This window comes from Thunnus thynnus, chromosome 23 (genome assembly GCF_963924715.1).
Source record: "Thunnus thynnus chromosome 23, fThuThy2.1, whole genome shotgun sequence".
In the NCBI taxonomy this organism is placed as follows: domain Eukaryota; kingdom Metazoa; phylum Chordata; class Actinopteri; order Scombriformes; family Scombridae; genus Thunnus; species Thunnus thynnus.
The window spans coordinates 14809880-14832735 of NC_089539.1; the positions used below are offsets into that span (position 1 = coordinate 14809880).

Genomic DNA, 22856 nt, shown 5'->3' on the forward strand with positions numbered 1-22856 from the left:
AGGGAGGTATGTGTGTGACGAGTGTGTGTTTGTCTGTTATGTCTGTCTATCTGCAGAGCAGGGGAGGATATAGTAATGTATTTGGACTGGTCCTTGGGCCAGTGACCCAGCTGAGATCGAAGGGATTTCCTGTTTTTTGTGTTGTCCACAGTCAACCCCTCCTACCATCTCTTCTGTCGTTTATCTTTGTACTTGTCCCTCAGCCTATCCAAATCCTCTTCTCGCCATTCTCAGTCTCTTTCCCTCCCACACCGTCGCTATTTTCTCCATCCATTACTCCCTCCCATCATCATCTGTCTGTCTGCTTCCTGACTCCTCAGCTCTCCTGGTGTTTTTCTACTCTTTACTCCCTTGATTTCACTTGTCTGTTTTCTCCTTCCAATCACCCCCTCCTTCTTCTATTCATTCCTCTTCTTTTTTTAGTCCCTCTATCCACTCCCCTGGGGAGAAGTATGGGTCTGATGAACATGGAGAGCCCGGAACAAATCAGTCTATCGATCCGTCGATGTATCCCTCGCTCTGCCCCTCTGATCGTCAGCAGAAAACAAAGTGTTTATTAAGCGAAACCTTCCCAATCTCCTTCTACCCACACCCCTCTCCACTCTACTATCCCCCTCACTTGGTAATGGAGAGGCTGTTTCTGCGACCCGTCCATGCAGCTGAAACTTGTCGTGTCTTCCAATTACATTTCTTTAGGAAAGTCCTACCTGTCAGGTTTCCTAACTTTTGCATTTCTTCACCCCCATCCTCACCCCGTCCACCCCTACTGCCAATTTAAAGTTGGCCTGTACTATTCTCAAAGAGAGAGCACAGAGGTAGCTCTTATTTATGACGATGCACTGGAGCAAAGTAGAGCCACAAGAAGGAGAATGACGTGCTTTGGAGTGGAGTGTTTATCAGTCATCTGCAGTCTATAGGGCTTAAATTGGGCCTGAATTTTGTACGGAACGATTGCATTATTGGTTCTTCTGAAAGGCCTGAATTTGATTGAAATGGAAAGCAGTGCCTTCTTGCTCTGAAAATACATCACTGCTGATTAGATTATGAACCACCGGGGTGGAAGGGAGGGTGTTCGAAGGGGTGGCAGATATGAGGGTAAAATCCAAGCAAAACACACTGTGCTCACAGTCAAGTGGGAAGAGGAAGGAAGAGGGAGAAATAAACAATAGTGGTGGCATGAAAGAAAGAAACAGACAGCAAACAAAAAGAAATTCTTGGATCTCTTGATTTTTCTCTCTCTGGTTGAGGTAACCTCATATCGATAAGGTATTAGTTGGAGTCAGAGGTTCTCCAGCGGAGCAGCCCGCCTTTACTTTGATAGACAGACAGAATGGATCCATGCCATTCCCAGCCACGGGGCTCCCAGGCCTCGCATAATCAATCAGCCATTAATGGAGTAAGTGGCTGCGGAAGGATATTAAATGTTAATTGCTGTAAGGTATTGATAACGCCCATTGATCTCCTAGATAATTGCAATCAGTGAAAACAAAGATACATTATATGAGACTAAGCCCCTTTTACCAGAAGCCAGGGCTAAACAATGATGAATGGATATATGGATGAGATGTGTTTTTGTTGTGCACATCTCTTGTGCATCCTCTAGGGAATATTTTATAGCAACCCCAACATTACAGAATTCACCTGCGAGGATGAGCTGTCTGTATTATCTTGCAAATTTAGATTGACAAGCATTTTATTAATTTTTCTCGTCAATCAAATTCCTTTAATTAATTTCCCCCTGATTGGATTTTGTTTGATGGGAGCAAGATTTTCATTATTGTCTTTGCCTTTTGTAGTAGTAAAGAGGTATAACTGAATGCTTAAGTGTATTCTTGTCAGTTCTGCAGTCAAAATAAGCAGCAGAGCAGAGCAAACACATTCCAGTCTTCATTGGGCACCAGACAGAATATAAGCAGAGACCATGGTAGAATCTTACACTGTAAATTGCTTTTTGTGCCTAAAGTCTGAATTTATTAACACTTGCGCATGTGATCATTCTGTGTGAAGTGCAGCATTAGTGTTTTCCAGTGTGCAAATTGCACTTGTGTTGTATTTCAAAGCAAACAACATATATTCCTAGAATAGCTGGTTCTCTAAAAACAAAAACAATATAGTTCCTGTTTCAACAGCTGCAAAGTCAAAATAAGAAACCTTCAACTGCATAATTTCCTTTTAATTGAGAATAGAGAGGTTAACATACCCTGTATTATGTACATTATGGGGAACTATATTTTTGCAAAGGTGCTGCAGTGTTGATCAGTCCCTTTGGTGCCAAATGCACAAAAGGTTTATGTAACAATTAATGCTATCAAATGAGGGTTACTAACTCTTGATGCTAACATGATGACAGGCTAACAAACAGATCACTGACTCGTGTAGTTTGGTTCACAAATTAAAGTTGAGGACATGCTTTCTTTCTGTCGTACTTTCTCTTTTTTGTTCCTCAACTTTGTTCAACTGGTTGTGTCTCCTCATCGCTTCCTGATAAGGTCTCTGTTCTCAGATGCTGTTTGCAGCATGTTTGCCCGGGAAACGTTGATGTCCACAAATGACTTGTTGGGAATAGAAGGAGACAGCAGCATCAGTCAGTTCATTAGAGATTAACCCCTCCTTGGAGCGAGAGGTCGATCAGCGAGCAAAACAACAATCTACAGCCCCTACTCAGAAGGGATTCAAGAGCGGGTGTTGTTACACTGTGTATGTGCGTGCACATGTGCATGTAGTGTGTATACGTTAATGCTTTTGCATGAGGAATGCTTATACCAGAGTGTGAATTTGATGAGGTAGAGGTAGGGCAGAGTGGATAGAGAGTTGTGGCTACTCCCAGGCCACCTGAGAGGAATTGGCAGGCCCTGGCGAGGCGTCGTGTTAGAATGCCTGGTGAATAATGCATGGCCTCAGAGCAGTTGGGCTCTCTAATGCCACATGACTCTGAGACACCCCTCCTAAGATCAATAACACTTAGAAGCTGCTTTATAATGAAGGAGACACTAAAATTCCATCATCAGGCAATTAGTTGAACTCTGCCTCCAATTCTTCACCCCTCCTTTTTCATTTCTCTCTGGCCGCAGCACAACACCGGGCACATCATTTGTTAAGAGTGAGCAGCACGGAGACAGGTCCGCCTTTGACTGAGTGTTTCTCAGAGTTTGATGAGGAAATTTGTCAAAGCAGTTTGCCGTGTTTGAACGCCAGAATTTAAGAGTGAGAGTTGGATGCCTCTCTGGAGGTATTTGTTTTTTTGCTCAGTCTTTATGTGAGTAAGAGAGAAGAAGGGGCAGAGCAAGTAAACAGTATTGAGAGAGAAGAGAGTAAGAAAGAGGGAGAGAATGCCCATTCCCTGACGTATCGCTCTCTTTTTTTGACATTTCCTTTCCTCTTCTCCCTGCTGCTCTAAGGCCTGGGGCACATGTATTACCACTTTCCTGTAAACTCTGGCTACATATCAAAAACATTACACACTTCACTGTCAATCTAGGTACTTAAAACAGTATAGAGGCTAGTAAGCCAAGAGTCCATTGGTTAGAGTCGGGTTGGGAATATGCACACACACTTGCGAACACTCCATTATGTATATAATATTCCCTCTTCCAGTACAATGCTATGTGGTCTGTGCAAATGCATATATAATGGCCGAATGAGCTCTGCAGACAGGAGTGCTCTCCACTCTACTCCACTGGGAGGTCAAGGGTCTAAGGAAGCGATAATGCAGTGTAAATGTACCGGCATGGGATTTGGAGTTCATTAGAGGTCTATTATAGCCTTTGAGTGACATCACTCTCCCTGGGAACAGGAAGAAAGGAGGAGATGTACGATTCAATATAAATGGCCTGTGGTGTTTTTGGTGTAGTGATTTATGATAGATGATCTAGGGTCAAAAGAATGTTGTAAAAAAACATAATGCTTTAGTCTAATATTTTCAGTGAACAGCTTTGAATGCATCCGTTAGGCAAGTAGTGAATCAGTCCTACTTAGCGAATGGTTTGCATCTATGTATAATCGCAAATCAAGTGAAACTTTAGGGCCAATCCTTTATACTGCAGGGCCAGCACTTCTCTTGCCTTACACTGAGTCTATAAACCCCTTCTATGCCCCTTCCACAACCTCCTCAACCCCAGCTTCATTCATATTCACAATCAGCATCTGCAAAACCCACTGCTGTCGTCCGCAAGTAACCAAATTTATTAGGCAAGAGCAAGGAGGGGAGATTACCAGTGTGGACAGTGTACCTGCTTAATTTGGAGCAGGGCCAACATCTCATTATTCATCTTCTTCACTGTTTATTGGTGAGAGATAGGGGAAGAGGAGGTGGAGAGGCAGCAGTCAAGGAGTCATGGAGTCATCCAGGACTGTGGAGGTTCTACAGGGGATCTCTTCTCTTCGCTCTCTGGGTCCTGGAGGTCAAGCTGAGCTTTGGCCCCCTCTGTCAGTTCGGAATAATAGAATAATGGCATAATTAATTGGCAAGAAGATTTTGCCCTGGGGACACACTCTGCTGCTCCGTTAGAAGAAGCCGGAGCCTTGGTCCTGGCTGTAATTAGGTCTCCATGGATTCTAATTGTCCTGCAGTTACGAGTTTTAATGGCAGCGGTATGGCAGAATGGGATCTGCAGAAAGCAAAGCAGAATAACTCTCATTCAGACACACTGACATGCAAGGTGTTTTCTCCTGTGTCCCAGATCCAATCAAGACTGTCTTGGCTGAGGAGTAGATTGGGCCAAATGTTTTTGTAGCAAGTCTGATGTATGTGGACTTAACAATGATTATGTGGACTGTCAGATGTTCAATAAGAACCCAATGTTGAAAATGATGAGTGATTGATCAATTAGTTGATCAACAGACAATTATCATCAAGATTTTGATAATTTAATAATTATCAGATTCTCAGAGTTGAGGATTTGCTGCATTTCTGTTTTATGTCAATTAAAATGGAATATCTTTGTGTTTTGTTTTTGCTGGACAAAACGGTTTTTAAGTTTGTCTGGGAAATTGTGATGGTTTTTTTTTTTTTTTTTTTTTACTATTTTCTGACATGTTCTAAACTAAGGCCATGATCAAACAGACAAAAGCAATTTGTGAAAAAATGGAGCCCCATCATGTATTACATGGGACCACTGTGACAGTAGGGGTGCTGACACAAAGTTGCCTCATGTACTGTATCAGCAAACTCATGGACTGTTATTGAAACCGACTGACCTGGATTGTATTTAATTGTCTTACTGGCACCTGAAACAGCATGTCCCCAACACACCACTTGCACACTACATGCTGCTAAAACATATGTTTTAGCACTTTTGATGGGTTTGAACCCTTCCCTGCCTGAACAGAGCAGATGCTGAGCAGCTCCCCTGTAGCCTGTTACCTCTCCATCACTCTCCACCACATGTGGACACCTTATCTGGTTCTTGCAGCGTCACACTCTTAACACAACAGAGGAATATATTTCTGTAATAGTCTATTGACTCTCCAATGCTTTAACAATGCCTTAGCCAGCTAGCTGTAAGTTCTCCACCCCACACACCACTCTAACTGATCTCCCATTGAAAGAGGTAGCAGTACATATTGGTTTTTCATACAGCCACATGTACTGTGCTCTACTAGATATACAGGAGTTCTCTGCTTCATTCCTGTTTCTGATTTATTTGAATTTTCATCACCTCAATTGATCTAGACCCTTTACTCAAGGGACAAAGATACAGACTAAATGACTATTGACTGCCAAGTGTTTGAAAAATGCATTTGTCAGACCACCAGTTCTATTGATGAGGGTGTATTAAAAATGTATCTGAAGAATCAATGTAGAGGAAGGAGAAAGTCCATAGCATTAGACTACCAGCGAGTGTTTTGCTCTCTTATTTGTGCTCTCTCTTTCTTTCTGTAGCTGAGACCATATGCCTCTTTTTCTTTCTGTCTTTCCTTTTGTCTCCTAGTGCTTATGTGCTAACCACTGCTGGCGCATTGCAGTAAACTAGGGGAGGTAGTAGGGTGGGTGTGTATGTATGTGTGCGTGCGTGTGTGTGTGCGTGCGTGTGTGTGTGTGTGTGTGTGTGTCTGAGGAGTTGCAGCAGAGGCATCGACAAGCATCCGTGGGTTTACCGTCTCCATAAATCCCACTTACCTACTGCACACGTGCACACATGCACACGCTCCATATCCAAAGATACTGACCTTTTCTTACAAGTTCTTCTGTTTTATCTCAGTACAAATTGGTGAAGATGAATGACACTGGAATTTAAATGTCATATTCATTCCTTTGGGTTATTAATATTTTTTTTGGATGCCAGAACATTAACAGAATGGTAAAAATGAAATACTGCCTTAATTTGCGCTTTCAGTGTTGTGTTGACACCGTCTCCTTGATGAAGCAAGAAAAGTACAGAATACTTTAAAGATGAGGGCTATGGATTAATCTGTAGTACAAAATAAATCTATTTTAAAGGGCTGTGTCTAATATTCAGTGTGAGTTCAAACTGAATGATGTGAAAACTGAGATCTTAAAATATATATATATATATTGCTTTATTCCTCTATGACAAGCGTTATCTTAATTTTTGTCATGTTTAAATTTGCAAATCTTGTTTGACTTGTCGACCATTCAGAATTTAAGTGATCCGTACAGACATGTTATCTGTCCGGGAGCTAGCTGTACAGTTTGATGGTTGTGTTTGCAGTAGGATTTTAACATCCTCATTTCATGACTGGCTGGACTTTATAGAGGGGATGATGAAAGGTGCAACAGTCCACACCATCTCATATATCATGTCCTCTTTACGCACACTCGCGCGGTCTCTGTCCATCACTCCCTCTCTGTCTCTATTTTATCTCTCCTTATAAGCTGGCATACCTTCCAACTAATGCTCTGTCAAGATCGTTAGTGAGTGATGGACAGCTTTTGATGTATGTCATCATTTACTGGTAGGATGTGTGTATGTTTATGGACTGAAGGGAGTCCCAGTCAAATTGGAGCAGCTCTGTAAAGGTGCGAAGTGACCTTTGACGTTTGAAAGCAGAAAACACAGGAGGCTGTAATGATGATGGGCTTAGATGAGAGGAAATAACTCTTGATTTTGTTTGGCCTTTATTGCCACAAAGGAAAATTATGGAAAAGAAATGGTGTTGGGACTGTGTTTGCACTGCTTTGAAGTAATATTGATAACGTTGTTGTAAGTGAAAAGCTCAGTAGATGATACGACTAACTTTGACGGCAGAAGTGAAACGGAAAGACCCATTTATGTCCAGTATGTTGGTATCAGTGGTGTGTGCCTTTTTTTAATTATTTTGTCACTCAAAAGGTTTCATATCTAAAGCTCTCTCATTTGAAATAAATGCCTGTTGAGTGCAGGGACAAAAATAGTTCCTAAAGCACTTCGGAGCTGAGTTTGGCCATATGGGTCGCTATCTTAATTCCTTGTCTGAGCAGGCAATGATGGTGAACAGTTTCAAGTGTGAAATCTGGTTCAAGGGGACTTCCGAGAGTTAATTAGGGGACAAAGAGAGGACTTGAACCTGAGCCTGCTTATCTCAAGGGTTAGTAGGTGAGTGATTGAGGGTTCAGGTCAAAATGCATCACTTTCTTTCAGAGAAGGGTATCATTTTTTTTTTGTGTATGTGTGTGCATGTTTGCATGTGCATGACACCTGCTTATGTGCGGGTAACTGTTTGTGACACCCAGTCAGCAAACAAAACTTGTCTAAGTGATGAATGGCATTGTAAACATTGAGCCAGGCCAAAACAACCCCCTGGAGACCATCCGTGTTTGTGTGAGATCAGCAGAAAAAACCCTTATCAGGCCTATTACGGGCCTTCCCCTCTGCGCGAGTATGGTATGTGCTTTGCATTCTAATGTCCTAATCTATTCTTCATTAAAGCTTAACACAGCAGTTAACGCGCCCTCTGATAGCATCACACTGTGCCCTCGCAGCAGCGCAGACGAGGCCTGCGTGCCACTGATAAAGTTTCAAAATGCAATAGAGATGGCTAAAATACGGCTCAGAAAACGCCACCCTGGGATGCAGGCAGAGGCAACTGCCACAGCCTTGATAGATACCCAATGTCATTAAGAACAGTGAAGTGTTAATTTTAAGGGAGAGCTCTACATATTTCACATGCCTCCATAATTCAGAGAGGATGCTGACGTTTGGAGGGCCCTGTCATGAGGTGCCATGTGTTCCCTGGTGGATGATGCCATCTGGCCTGGTTTAGAGCAGGCTGCTAAGGCCACAATGGGGGCTCAAGCAGCTGATGTTTAACTGGCACTGACTTGAACCCTAAACCAGGCGGAGAGTGTGTGGGCAGGAGCGCTCCCACACCTACAGTCTGTTAAGTTGTACTGCCTCACTATGACAGATGTGGCGGTCTGAGTGCCAGCTTTTGCAAGGAAATACATGACTACAAGGCACATATTCATGAACAATGTGCCAACATGAAGTCTCAAGTCTGCAGTGAAAATAAATAAATAAAAATCGGACATTTAATTGGAAATGTTTATCAATCTGTCACCCATCTCAAGTGAAAGAGCCTTTGGAGAAAAAAAGTGGGAGCACAAAGAGGAGTACGATGTAAATTTCAGAAAGAATGAATAATGGATTATGGAGTGGTAGAAAAAGATAATGGGGGGGGGGGGGGTGGAGAAAAAAGGGAAAGCAATGATTGACAATGACAGGTAAGATAATAGCGAGAAAGAGTGATCAAAATTCATCGGGCTCTCGTCTGCATTCATGTTACAAGACAATTATGCACCAACCTTCGCATAAAGACTGAGCTGTTGATAGTCTGCAGGCCCTGCAGTGCTTCTGTCTGCACAGTATCACCTCAAGGAGCTTGGTGGCCATTTTTAGTTGAAATTGGTGATGAGTTTTTTTTTTTTCTATTGTGCATGCTCCTTCTGATTCTTACTTCATTTGCAAATTGATCCAACTTTCAAAAAGATGCCACTGTCAGGACAAATGCTTGACTCAAGTGAGTCTGATTCTTCTCTCACAGCTTCTGTAAATGAGCTCCCTCTCTTATGCTTTTTGTTCTTCAAAACATTTCAGAAGTGACTCAATGTGTGATTGATGCCACCTCCAAGATAATAAGCACTTCTTGAGCATTTAACTCAAGTACTGGTCTCACTCAAAAATATTCTTTCTCAAATTGTATCTGTGTATCTGATTGCTGTCTCAGCCTTGTGAAATTAAGTGCATAGAATAAATGAAACACTCACAGGTACTGAACTTAAAAAAGAAACCAAAAAAACAAACATTTGTTGAATACTTTTTGAACCAATATACAGAAAAAAATATTTGAAATATGGCTCATCTCCACATTGATGTCAGAAGTCAGAGGCCACTCACTTGCTTGCTCTTCATTTCATTGCGACTTCAAAGGGAATTTATGTTGTGTTATGTGCAAATTGGGAGGATGGGTCACAATTGTGTATTCCAAACCCACTTTGTGATTTATCATAATAAGCTAGATGTTACATCTTTACATAAAAACTTTGCTAAACTCAAGGAAGTAAACATATTTCATTGTGAAAATGAACCACAATATAAATCGCATGTTAGCCATGAAATATTTTTTTATTTCTATTATTGTAACCGCGGACCCACCTTTTGGTCTTCATTGACAATCCTACCTCTTGTCCTGGATATTTGTACTTTTATAGTGTGTTTTGACATTGATTTTAGTCAGCTTGTGTAACTTGAAAACCGAATGAAACTGTTTATCCCTGAACACTTCCTGGAGCATGGTTTGGATATAGGTGCCTTGCTCAAGTGCACCTCGATAGGTGTACTGTACTAAGTTGAAGAGAGTGTAATCATTCTCTGTGGTCAGATTTACTCCATATCAAACTCACCTAACTTTATCCGCTGAGGGGGAGAATCCATCACAGTGTCATGTTCCAATTCAGCCTCAGTATCATTGATTAATGTAATCAGAGATGCAGCATCTCGCTCCTAAATGAGTTTGAGATTGACACTTCAGTTTATTAGACTCCATGCTGCAAACTGTGTAGACTGGTGGAGTGTAATTAAAGCTCTCACCCTGGCAGCCATCATAATACTAGCAACTAGCCTGTTGTTGTGCTGAGTATAGCATTATCTTTCAAACACATTCATGTATGTGCACAGTGCGCACACACAGAAACACTTTCTGCTGGCATAAATTGGGCTACTTTATTACACATGTGTAATTTAGACTGAGACTGCAACCTCAGACACTTTGATGCAAATTTAGTCCTCAGCCTCTTCTGCTCTGGAGGAGAAGAGAGGACATTTACGAGCTTGTTTAAAGACCCTGACCTCAAACCACATTTTGCCCTGGGGACAAGAACTTTCTCTTTTGTGCTTGCAATGCCCTGTTTTCCTCTCAACTTTTAAAAGCAAACTAAGACAAAACAAAGTAAAATGGTTTAATAGGGAAGAAAGATGGAAAGAATGAAATGTTAGACAGTGCTAGTGTTTTTATGGTCTCTTATGTCATGATGTACTGTATGTATAAAACTATTTAACAGGTAACAGAACCAAGATCTGATCTTGCAATGTAATGCAGAAAATCTGAACGGGTAATTTTTATACCACAATTGAAAAGGAAGTGACAAAGAGCTGTAATTATAAAACATTATTAACAGAGCTAATGCTAATATTAATAATGATGCATAAAATAAAGGCAGGCAGGCATTGTGATAACAGTAGGGCAGACATACAGCAGATGAATATAAGTACAGTAAGTAATGTTTACTAAGCAATGCACCTGCCGTGTTTTTGCTGTGTTAGCAGTAATTGTTATATTCAATATGCATTGTGTTTAGACTGAGCCACACATAACACCTGTTGCTGTCTGGTTAATCATCATTTTATGAGATCTGTTTTGGCCCTGTTCCAAAGCCTGATACCTAATATAACATTCACTGTTTGCATAAGGTATAATGACTGAACTCAGAGCTTGATAGAAGCGAACGGAGTCAACAATTTAGTATCGTAGCACTTCTCACAGAACTCCTCATCTCTGAATGAATAAGCCCCGAACTACCATTTTTTGTGCAATTACCTCTTTCCTGAGTGGCTGTTATGACATACAGTTGAGCACCTGTTGATCCTCTTCATCCTCTGAGCTTTGTGCTGTTGAGCTTTGTGCTGTTGAGCCTTGACTCCATTATCAGACTTCTATTTTATTTTATAAGTTAAGTCTTAAGTGCCATCCTGTTACTTAATTTATAGGCCTCCTAAATCTGTTTAATTTTTATCTTATTATTTAATCTTATTTTAGTTGTATCTCTTGTTTTGCCTAAATATGACAATGATGCTTATTCTTGGTGATTTTAATACTCGTGTATGTTGTCCTTCCCATTCCCTCAGTTCTCATTTTTTTAGATCTTATAGACTCCTTTAACCTTATTCAATCTGTTAAAGGGGCCACATGTTTTAAAGGTCACACCTCAGATTTAGTTCTCTCATCTGGTCTCTCTTTCGAGTGTCTTAATTTGGTGGATATGCTGGTAACAGGTCATAAAGCTGTTGTTTTTTAAGTTCCACTACAGCTTTCTATTCCTAGTCTCCACCCTGCATTCTCAACACTGGTTCTGCAGCTAAATTCTGTAATGGTTTTAATTCATCTTCCTTTAATTCCACTTTATTTCCTCTCAATCCAGATGCACTGTTAAACTCATTTAACGATCAGTGCCTATCCATCCTCAACCAAATTGCACCGTTTAAAACTAGGAAACAAAAATCAAATAACCTCCCCTGGTTGAATGATCACACTCAAGTGCTAAATGGACTCATTGTCATTGGAAGACAAACAAGTCCAGAATAGCACATAACACCCTTAAAAACCACATGTTAACTTATCAGAAAGCAGTTAAGGATGCAGGATCAGCCTATTTCTCTGAATTAATATCCCTAAATCACCACAATTCTAAAGTTATATTTAGGGTAACTGACTCAGTTATTATTGGCCCGGCCTCTTCTCAATCTGTACCTGACTATAAGCTATATGAAAAATTACTCACTCATTTTGTTAATAAGGTGGAGAGTATCAGGTCCTAAATCCAGCCTGACATATGCAGTCTTTCTATTTCCCATGTTAGTTCTGCCTCTTTTTCCCAGTTTCAACCCATCACAATTTCAGTGTCGGAGGATACAGTCTCCCATATGAACTCCTCCTCCTGCATCTCAGACATCATCCCCATTAAACTACTCAAGGAAGTATTTTCCACTGTTGGCCCTGTAACTTTGCAAATTTTTAATAATTCTCTGGCAGCTTTAAGCATGCTATTATTCACACACTAGTAAAGAAACCTACTGTAATTTGGACCTCCTGTCCTTAAGTAACCACAGACCAATCTCCAAATTGTCTTTTTTATCTAAGTTTCTGGGGAAATTAATCTCATCCCAACTGATATCTTTTATGAATAATAATGGTGTTTTTAACTGTTTCCAGTCTGAATTTAGAGCACTGCATAGTACCGAGACAGGTCTTGTTAAGGTTATTAATGACCTACTGCTGACAGAGGTGACTGCTCGATTTTAGTTCTTTTGAATGTAAGTGCCGCATTTGATACAGTCGATCATGGTATCCTCTTACGTTGCTTAGACATTTGGGTAGGCCTCAAGGGCGCAGCTCTCAGCTTATTACGCTCGTAGCTCTCCAACAGAACTTCTTCTGTCACTCTGGGTAATTCTGCTTCCTCGATTGCTCAGTTTAGTTGTGGTGTCCCTCAAGGTTCTGTTCTTGGCCCCCTTCTGTTCTCTATATACATGCTACCCCTCGGCCATGTTGTTCAGAAGCATGATGTGCTTTACCATTTATGCTGACAACACTCAGTTGTATGTGCCATTAAAACCCAGAGATCCTAGCAGCCTAGTAAATCTTAGAACTTGCCTCTCTGATATTAAATCCTAGATGTTCCAAAACTTCCTGAAATTTAATGGTAAGTCTGAGATCATTCTGTTCGGTCCCTCAAATTTCATCAGCTCTTTTGTCAAGTTGTCAAGTCATGTTTCTTCCAGCTCAAGATACTTTCTAAAATTAGGTCATTTTTATTAGTTGCTAATTTACAAAAAGTTGTACATGCTTTTACCTATTCTCGGCTTCATTATTGCAACACACTTTACTCCAGTATCAGCCAGGGCTCCCTCCACCATGGTACAAAACACTGCTGCTTGACTTATTACTGAAACAAAGAGGCATGATCACATTACCCCTGTGCTTGCTTCTCTACATTGGCTCCCTGTTAAATTTTGCATTGATTTTAAAATCTTATTGCTCACTTTTAGGGCCTTAATCAGCCTTGCACCTACATACAACTCTGACTTATTGACCTGGTATGTGCCCTCTTGGCCATTAAGATCTGCAGATGGAGTCGTGCTAGTTACTCCCACGGTTGGTGACTAAGGGCGATCGGGCATTTGCTATTAGAGCTCCCACACTATGAAACTCTCTGCCTAGTGAACTCAGACACACTAATTCGCTAGCTTCTTTTAAATATTTTCTTAAAGCTTTTCTCTTTGTAAAAGCTTTTGGAAATGTTTGATGCTTTCATTTATGTGATCCTATTTATTTTATTTTCTCTCCTTTCTTTTTATCTGCCTATTCTGGTTTTATTTTCTTTTTGTAAGGCATATAAATAAAGTTTATTATTATTATTGTTCAATAGATGTTAGCCCTTGGATCAGTTATCAAATGAGAGAAGTCCAGAACGTCTGAAGCCTGGTTCTGAAGCTGAAGACGTCCCGTTTGAACTTTATGAAATGTTTATGACAGTTTTTATCCCTGAAAAGTCACCAGCCTCCTCTTATTTTTTTGCTATGCTTCTAAAAACCTGAAGAATTTCACATTGGAGATTACCGCACAGGAAATACTATGATGTCTCTCCACTAATGGAGTGAAACAGATTCACAATAATAAAGTGCTAAGGTGTGATACCTTTAGCAGGGGTTACCTATAATAATGGCTCAAGGCTCTGTGTGCTTGAAAGTTGATTTCACAGTTGGTTGTTAAATTGCGTCACAGCACTCCAAGCTGAGAATATCTTGAGGCAATGGAGCCAATGCACTTATCCCTCCGCTTGAAAAAATACCCCATTTCCCAATTCGAAAGTGCTTCAATCTTTCCAACTTTGCGAAGAACTCGGTCGTCTCACTCTTGTTTTGTCTCTGAGACGTGATAAATTACTGGCGGTTTGTCTCAAGATTTATGACCTGCTGTCTTTCCGTGTGTCATTATGAAGTTGGGACGAGTGACACAATCTAATATTCTATACTTAAATGATGAATAATGTCACACACCATCCACACACAGCCCATAGATATCAAAGCAGGGGAATATTAAGCATGCCCAAACTCAATTTGAAACCCACCGGTGGGAAAATGGCGTTTCTAATGGAAGAGGGGAGGCCATCAGATTTGAGGTTCAGAGCGGGCTGATCATAGCTATTTTTCTGTGGCACTGCTGGCTGTATCAATTTGAGATGGTGATTTGGATGGCAATGGGCTGGCTTCGACAGGTAATCTGGTACAGCCATTAGTGCCTGTTAAGTGGCTGGGTCTCAGTGTCACACCTTGTCCATCAGTCTCTATTTAGTGAAACATGGACTTTTCAGAGGAGCTTCTCTCACAATTCCAACGAAACCCTTTTCCCCCTCGGGTAACCACATGGTGATAGTTTGGCAGAAGTGCTGACACCCCAAAGCGACAACTGATACTAATGTGGTGTAAGTGGATGAACTGACCTGCCACATCAACCACCACCAACCCCCAGCCCTTTGTTAAGCCATCCCTCTTTCAGTCCCTCCATCTAAGCACTCGACCCCTTTTGATAAGGGCCCACCACTGCAAGGGCCCCTTATTGCAAGGGGTAATTAATGCTAAGAGGGACATGTTCATAAAAAACGGTGGAATAACAGAGGGGCAGATTAGTGTCTGCTGTGATAAAAGATGATAGTTCCTTTACAGACACACTACATACTCTTCTTAAATGGAAGACATCGATAGCATGGTCAAACAAAGGAAAATGTTTGGTGGTTAAATAATTATAAGAAATCTGTGCAACAATTTTGTGCTTAAAACAAAATTGCTTGTACATGTTGAAATGATTTATATCAGCCTGTACTTTTGGAACACAGAGTTGTTGCATCTTACTTATATTTCCATTTGACATGGCTGTAACACATGTGTGTATTCCATTTTTTCTTCACTGAAGTAAATGGTTAAACTTCATACTATTTAATACCCTTTTCAGTTGTATTGGGAAAATGTGTTTCCCATCATTCACAACTCTGCACGGCTAAATGACAAACCAGTGAGATGATTATAGCGCTGCAACGATTAGTAGATTAATTAATCAACAGTTATTTTGATTGTTGAGTGTAAGAAATTTTAAGCAAACTGCCATATATGTGGTTCTCAAATGTACTTACATGTAAGAATTTGTTGCATTTCTTGGTCCTCCATTACAGTAAATTGAAAATGTTGGAAGTTTTGGTCTGATAAATAAGCCATTTAAAAATGTTATATTGGGCATTGGGAAATTGTGGCATGAAATTTTCCATTTTCTGATGTTTTATAGACCACACAATTAATTGATTAATTGAAGAAAATTATTAGCAGATTAATTGATAATGAAATAATCGTTCAGCCCTAGATGATTGTGTTAACTACAATCTGTAGAATATACTGGAGGTCAAAGCTTTACTTTGCACAATTACAATTTTAAGTTATTGTCTTAACTGTGATATAATTGTGCTTTAAAGCTCCTAATAAGAAAATATCATGGGGCAATATCAAATAATCAAAGCAACAGGAAATATTCCATAATGATGTAAGGGAAAGGCAGAAATGATTCAAGATTCAAGATTAACTTTATTGTCCCCCAGAGTGGGAAATTTGTCTTGGGCTCTTCACCCATGCTACAGCCATAAAAGGACAACATTTCATATACAGAAAAAATATAAATGAGTTCATAAATAACAAACAAGGTTCTAAAACCACATTTCACATGCAGAAAATGGTGTTAAAAAGGTGTTAATAGATAACATAGCAAGGTTCTAAAAAATACCTGGGCAAACAGAAAACAAACACATCAATAAAAAACAGAGAAAATTCCTTTATTCTTAAAAATCCCTTACATAAAAGATCACCCAGTGCCCATCCTGGCCTTATCTGCCACTATTTAATAGTTTTATTGACACCAGGATAAATTAATTTTTAAATCTATTTAGGACTCTGTGCCTCCTACCAGAGGGCAGTAGCTGGTACTCAGCATGTAGAACATGGGATGGGTCAGTTACTATCCTATTACCTTAGAGTAGCCTGTTGGTAAGTAGACGGCAGGGATGTATGCTGTTTTATCCCTATAATCTACGATGCAGTCTGCATCAGTCAGACCAGTTTGGACTTAAGCTGCACAGAGAGGTTGCCATATCTGCTAAGGCTCTCTAAAACTGCCCGATAAAAGGCTAACATAAATTTTTGATCAACAGCATGAACTCTAAGTCAACATAGGAAATGCAGGTGTTGTTGTAATCTGCTACAGAGGCTGTCCACGTGGGTGTTCCAGGTTAAAGACTTGTCAATAAAAACACCAAGATATTTGTATGAGGAGACTTGTGAGATGGTTTTGTTGTGGACGACCACAGGCCTGTGGTCACTGATTTCTCTGGGGTCAAACACCATCTCCTCTATCTTACTAACATTCAAGACAAGGTCCTCACACCATTTCACAAACATTTGTATCTCTGAATAGTAGTCAGATAGGTCACTATCCCTTTTTCATTAAGCTAAAATGGCAGTATTATCTGAGAGTTTGATGATGTGATTGTTAGGGTTATAACTTCTACACTCGTCAGTGTATAAGTTGAAAAGGACAGGTGAACTGGCACAACCCTTGGGGGCTCCAGTGCTCAAGGTTCTAAGTTCTGCGAGAGTGCCATCAACACTGACCTGTTGTCTATGATTGGTTAAGAATAAGTGGTACCATTTAATAATAAGAGGGTGGACATTAAGGTCATTCAGCTTCTTAATTAATAGATGTGGCTGTACCATATTAAACGCGGAACTAAAATCAACAAATAAAAGACGCACATATGAGCGAAATGTTTATCACAGTAGAAGTGACCTTTAAAGGTCAAAGTATCGGAGGGCAAAAATCCAATCCTAATAAAGCCTATTGACATTGTGCTGTGTTTTGTTTAAATTGTACTTGGAATCGAAAGCTTCACATTCGTGCTGCAAGCAACAAAATCAATCAGCAACAAAAGTCTATCAGTTTCCTGTAAAGCTGAACTACCAGGAAAACCCAACCAGTATGTGGATGGTTGACATGTTTTTTAGCTCAGAAGAATTGGCCAAGTCTGAATGTTTTGTTGTCTGTGGCTGATTTTCTAGAGTTAAGTTTCTTTGTGTGATATCATTTTTATTAATATTTACATTTGAAGCTTTTGACCAATTGCAATTTGTTGGGGTTGATGGCATTTTTTTCTATTTCTGTAAATCTCAATGATGGTGTTCTGCAGTTTTCTTACAAACTGTAGGTTTTTAGAATTAGGCATTTGTTCCCTATTGGTGAAAATGGTGCATCTAGGTGCAACAGCTAAGCAATTTTAGATATTTTGAGTGTTGCTGCTCTGTGGAGTAGCTACTATACTGGATCTAAATAGTGCCATCTATGTCTTCTCACTTGCAAGCTTTATATGTATTGATGAGCAGGATAAAAAGCTGCAATGTATCAGCTAGTCAGACTGCAACCATGAGGTTAAATAAGACAAATGTTAAAAGGTGCACATGCTTTGTTCGTGGTGAATAAGGGAAGTGATGGCAATCACACCCTTGACGAAACAATTATCCCTCCCCTCAGTCTGCTGCCACAGCTGACACTTTGAGGCCGAGATGGGAGCCTGCGCCCCACTGTTCAACTCTCTCACCACCTCCATTTTTCTCCTGTCCTCGCCTCTCTCCCTCATTTTTGTCCTCTTTTCCACCTAGCCATCACTGTAATTAGTGCTTCTGTCATTTGCTCTGACATGGGTGTGCACATGTTAGTGTGTGCATGCGTGTGTCAGAAAGTGAGAGGCTCAGAGAAAGTGTGTGTGTTGGCCTTGGAGAGTATGTGCTTGTGTGTTAGGGGATAGAGCAGAGTAGCAATAGGTCGACTCCCAGAGCGATCGATTCTCAATCGCCGTAGAAGCGCTTTCCTCCTGTTTTTTTGCCAATTCAACACATGATTAAAGCCGGCGGGGCAATTACCATTCATCTGGAAGGAGACAGGAAGAACAGGCCCTCAAAGAAATGCGAGAATCAATCCATTATGAGCAGCACTCCTCCTCCTCTCCCTCTTTCTTTGCTTCCCAGCTCTATGGCTAATCTTCCTTCCCTCACTTTCTCCTCCTTTTGCTTCTCATTCTCTCTTTCTGTCTCTGCACATATTCCTCACGTCCTCACTGCTCTCATTCTTTTCTCGTCTTTGTCTAATTTATATCTTTCTGTCCCCCTTTCCATCACTATCCCTCCTCATTTCTGTCTGTGCTCTCTCTATCATTGGTCACCATCATTACTCCTGTACCCTCATTCAGACACTTTCTTTTCCCTCTGCCATTACACTCACTTTAGTATCAGCAACACTTCCTCTTGCTTTCTATCACCCCTTTATGCATCAAAAGAAACTTTCTAAAGAAGGCAATGCTTTATGCGTGTATGGGAAAATGGGTGTTATGTTTACCATGTACAATTCCCAGATGCATATATTCTTGTGCTTAAAAATAAGTTTTAATACAGAATATATCATTCTTCTCAGGCATAGTGGGACTGGAGTTGATCTTATAGACTGTAGGCTGGACAGATTCCGATGAGAGTGCCTCGCCTCTTTGAAACTCAAGTCCATCTATAAATTAACCTTACATTTGACACTTGCTCATGGTTTCTGAATTTGAATCCATATTACTATTCAAATATAATAATATATATATACAAATATAATTTCAAATATTCAAATATGAATTGTGACACCACTTAGATCTGTTATAAGTTGTTGTTGGCATTAAACTAAAATGTTGAAAATGTTTGACCTGAGGATGAGAACTGAGCAGCATAACGGGCAACACACACCAGTGGTGTATGATGCATGTCAAAACACACAAGACGTGTGTCACTGCGGTTTGACACGCTTCAGCTCATCAAGGTGCGCCACTGTCCCTTTTCTCCTGCATAGACATGTGTTAACTTTTCAGAACAATGGCAGTTTTATATTTGCTACATGGATCAGCACATCCCAGCTACTGTACCTTGATTACTTGTTCTATCTCACGACAAGGTTTGTGTGTACTGTGGGCATGTGAAATGATGCAATGAGGTTGATGTGTGTTGCTCTTAAGATATGAAATGTTATTATGCCTTGATGAAACAAGAGGTTCACTTACTTTTTTGTGCTCTATTTTTCATTTATGTTAATTAAATAACTTTAAAAAAGGTTCAATTCTATTTACTTAATGATTATGTCCAGTAGAAAATATTATTGGTCTAAGGCAGAACATTTGCAATGCCAATAAAATAATTTAGTATCACAAAAAAGAGAGAAATTTGTAAAAACAGTACTTAACACTAACAGTATGCAAGGATGTTGCGCAGGTGCATCATAAACAGTGAAACAGTCTCTTTGATTTGGTTACTATGACTCGTGTCCTTTTTCTCACATGCAGTGGCACCCCCTTACAGCCGTGTGATTGGTTATTTCCTGTTTCAATGCTCTTTGCTCAGAGAGAGAAAAAGAATAGGATGTAATATAGGAAATGAGGATGTACATTCTTTGTAATTGCTTTTTTAAGTGGGACTGTCCTAGGTCTAGCTCATTTATAGAGAGAGCCTGGGTCTCAGGTCATTAATCCCGGCAAATAATGTGGATGAATTCATTAAGGTCTGATGATTGTTGACAGCACGTGTGGGTTGAGAATAGACAGAGATAAGGAAAGGTCTTGGTAATTGGAGTTCTTTAGACACCAAGGCCTCACCTATAGTTGGAGGAAATAGGATATGAAATTATCTACAGCTGACACACAAATGCTGCTTCACACACACCTACAGTACACTAATGTGCAAATTCAAAAAGATGTACTGTATATCCACACACACAAATATCAATTGAGCTTGAGGAAATTACATGTTATGAGTGCAACAGCCGCAAAAATCAGCTCGTTTATGATAATATAAAAAATCCAATTTGCCACCGTTCCTCATGAGAAGTGATAAGCAGCATGTGTATGTGTGTGTATGTACATCTTCACCTTTGATGGAAAGGTAACAGCTGGGCACAATCCAAGGCCCAAGAACTTGGCTCTTTATTCCAAAATCACACAGCCGAGTCCTTGTTCATCAAAACTGAGGGGTGTAGACTCTCTTCCCCGACACAGCAGGAAAGCGTGACTGATTGAAGTTCATTTCCCCTCGCAGAGCTTTGCATTGCAGCAGAATGGCGAAACACGCGAAGACGGTCGAGTAGGCAGACGTGGATGGGCTGATAAGTAGCAACTCAACCCCCACCCTTCACCACTGGATGAGGTAAGGTCCACAAAGACCGTAGAATTGTAATTATGCTGTACTGTATACTCGTGTGGAGACGAGTGGTCAACCGTGGCATGCATGTGTGTGTTTCTTTGAGTGTGTGTGTGTGTGCAGAACTGGTGAAAACATAGACATCAGATCCTGGCCTCACATCAGGTCGAGATGATGACATTTTGAGATAATGATCTCTGCTGGATACTAGTACAGACACACATACAGGGATGAGCAGTTTTACAACTTTCATCATTACTGTGACACATTACTCCATTTAGATGAGTTAATTAAGCCTTAATTACAAAGTCAGCCAACCACCATAACCATGAATGTCTCACCAAATATAATATTTTCATTATTGCAGCAGTATATCAATAGAGGGTATGATTTAGATTGAATGCTGTCCTGTGGTTTTAAAATTATACTTTCTGGGATGATATTACAAATGTTCTCTTGGTTTCACCATGACTGAATTCTTCAATTTTTCAATTTTCTTTTCTTTTCTTTTCCTGTTTATATACAGTGGGGTCTAAAAGTCTTAGATCACTAGTCAAGATATATCTATTTTGCATTAGTTTTGAATGTAATACTGTTTTTTGTCGTTACAAATGATATCAGCTTAACAGTTTGAGTGAAAAATTGAATCTTTGAAAAATGTACATGAATTCCAGAATATTTTAGTATTTGTTATGTTCCTCTTTTTGCTTTAATGACAGCATGCACTCAAGCTGGTCTCCTTAAGTTTGTGCAAAACCTGATGACCCATGTTATCCCAGCATGATTTGACATTGTTCCAATGTTTTTGTGACATCAAAGAATGCTTGGCTTGTCAGTCTTCAAGTGTCTCCATAAATATTCAGTGGGGTTGAGGTCAGATGACTGTGGAGGAAAGTCCATGACAATCAGGACTCCTTGGTCTTCTTTTGTCTTCAAGTAGTTTTTTCAAAGCTTTTAGGTGTGTTTGGGGTCATTATCCTGCTGCAGTATCAATCCTCTGAAGAATGGAGTGATACTTCTCCTTGCTCAGGGTGTAGTCAATTTGCTGCAGAGTAGGCAAAACACCCCAGACTTGAATATTTCCACCACCATGTTTCACTGTCAGTTTGATACACTGCGGTATCATTCTCTCCCCTGTTCGTCTCCTTAAATACACCCTTCTTTTACTGCCATACACACTCAAACTTGGATTCATCAGTAAATAGGACTTTTTTCCAGTCATCCACTATGAAATGCCTACTCCAAGCGTTTGGTCTTGTTTCCCCTCCTGAGACCACTATAAGACAGCCTTCTTTTGACAGTACTTTTGCTGATTGGAGTCTTGTGTTCTTTATTTAGCAAATTCTGTATCTGAGATGAAGTTGCTTTTCTATCTTTCAGGGAACTTGATGTATTGACCTTCTGATGGTGTGGTCACTTTTGGTCTGCCTGATTGTGCTTTGGATACAACTGATCCAGTTTCTGCAAAGGGTTTTAGAGTTCCATGTACTGCCCCCTTAGAATCCTTCAATTTAGCCATGATTTGACACTGAGAAAGCCACCTCTTTGCTTTGAATAACCATCTGACTTGTGACACTTTCACTTAGTTGTAATGCCATGTTTCCCACGATCACAGCGTTATTTAGTTAGCAATGATCTGCTTGAAACTTGAGGCACAGCCATATTTATAACAAGTGAACACTGGCTGCAAGTTGAGTTATTTGAATGAGCCTCTGAGTGGATCAAATCCACCTGAGTGTCATCTGAACACATGCTTCAATGGAAGAGCTACAACTCAAGGACATCTGACGTTGTGTACAACGGAGTTAAGTTGGTCAATGCCACAAATTTGCTTAAATCTGATTGCTGACCTAGAAATACTGCAGAAACCTAAATATGTCTGATTATTTCCAGATTTAAGTGAAAATGTTAGAGATTTTCAATGTGGTCTCAGACTTTTGGACCCCACTGTATATGGTAATAATTTAAAATTTTGTTTAATGTTTTTTTTTAAAATTAGACATAACACAACAATTCATCTCAAAAATATAGTTACCACAAATATAGATACCACAATGCCAGCCATACAGAATAGTCAGATCTTCTGTTTTTTGGCATATCTTCTTACCATTTTTAATATGTCTGAGTGTTCCTGTGGGGAAGCATGTGCTCATCTGAGGTAATCATTGCAGTGATTGCAAGGATATGGAATCTGTTGCTTGTAGCAAGCTCCTTCTACACTTGATACCATGCCAGTTTCATGCTGCTCTGCACTAATCAACTCACTTCGTTGGCATTTATTCTAACAAAAGTTTGTGCCATAGGTGAATTGTAAGTTGCCATTTTAGAATG

At 40.1% G+C, this 22856-nt stretch overlaps 1 long non-coding RNA gene across 3 annotated transcripts in view; it reads left to right on the forward strand.

Annotated features, from left to right (window-relative positions):
- LOC137176164 (uncharacterized) overlaps window positions 1-22856 on the forward strand; it is an 87845-nt gene that overhangs the window by 32075 nt on the left and 32914 nt on the right. For all 3 annotated transcript variants that reach the window (XR_010925816.1, XR_010925815.1, XR_010925817.1), the window contains exon 5: window positions 20424-20531. This is a non-coding gene — a long non-coding RNA (uncharacterized lncRNA). The remainder of the gene's footprint in view (window positions 1-20423; window positions 20532-22856) is intronic.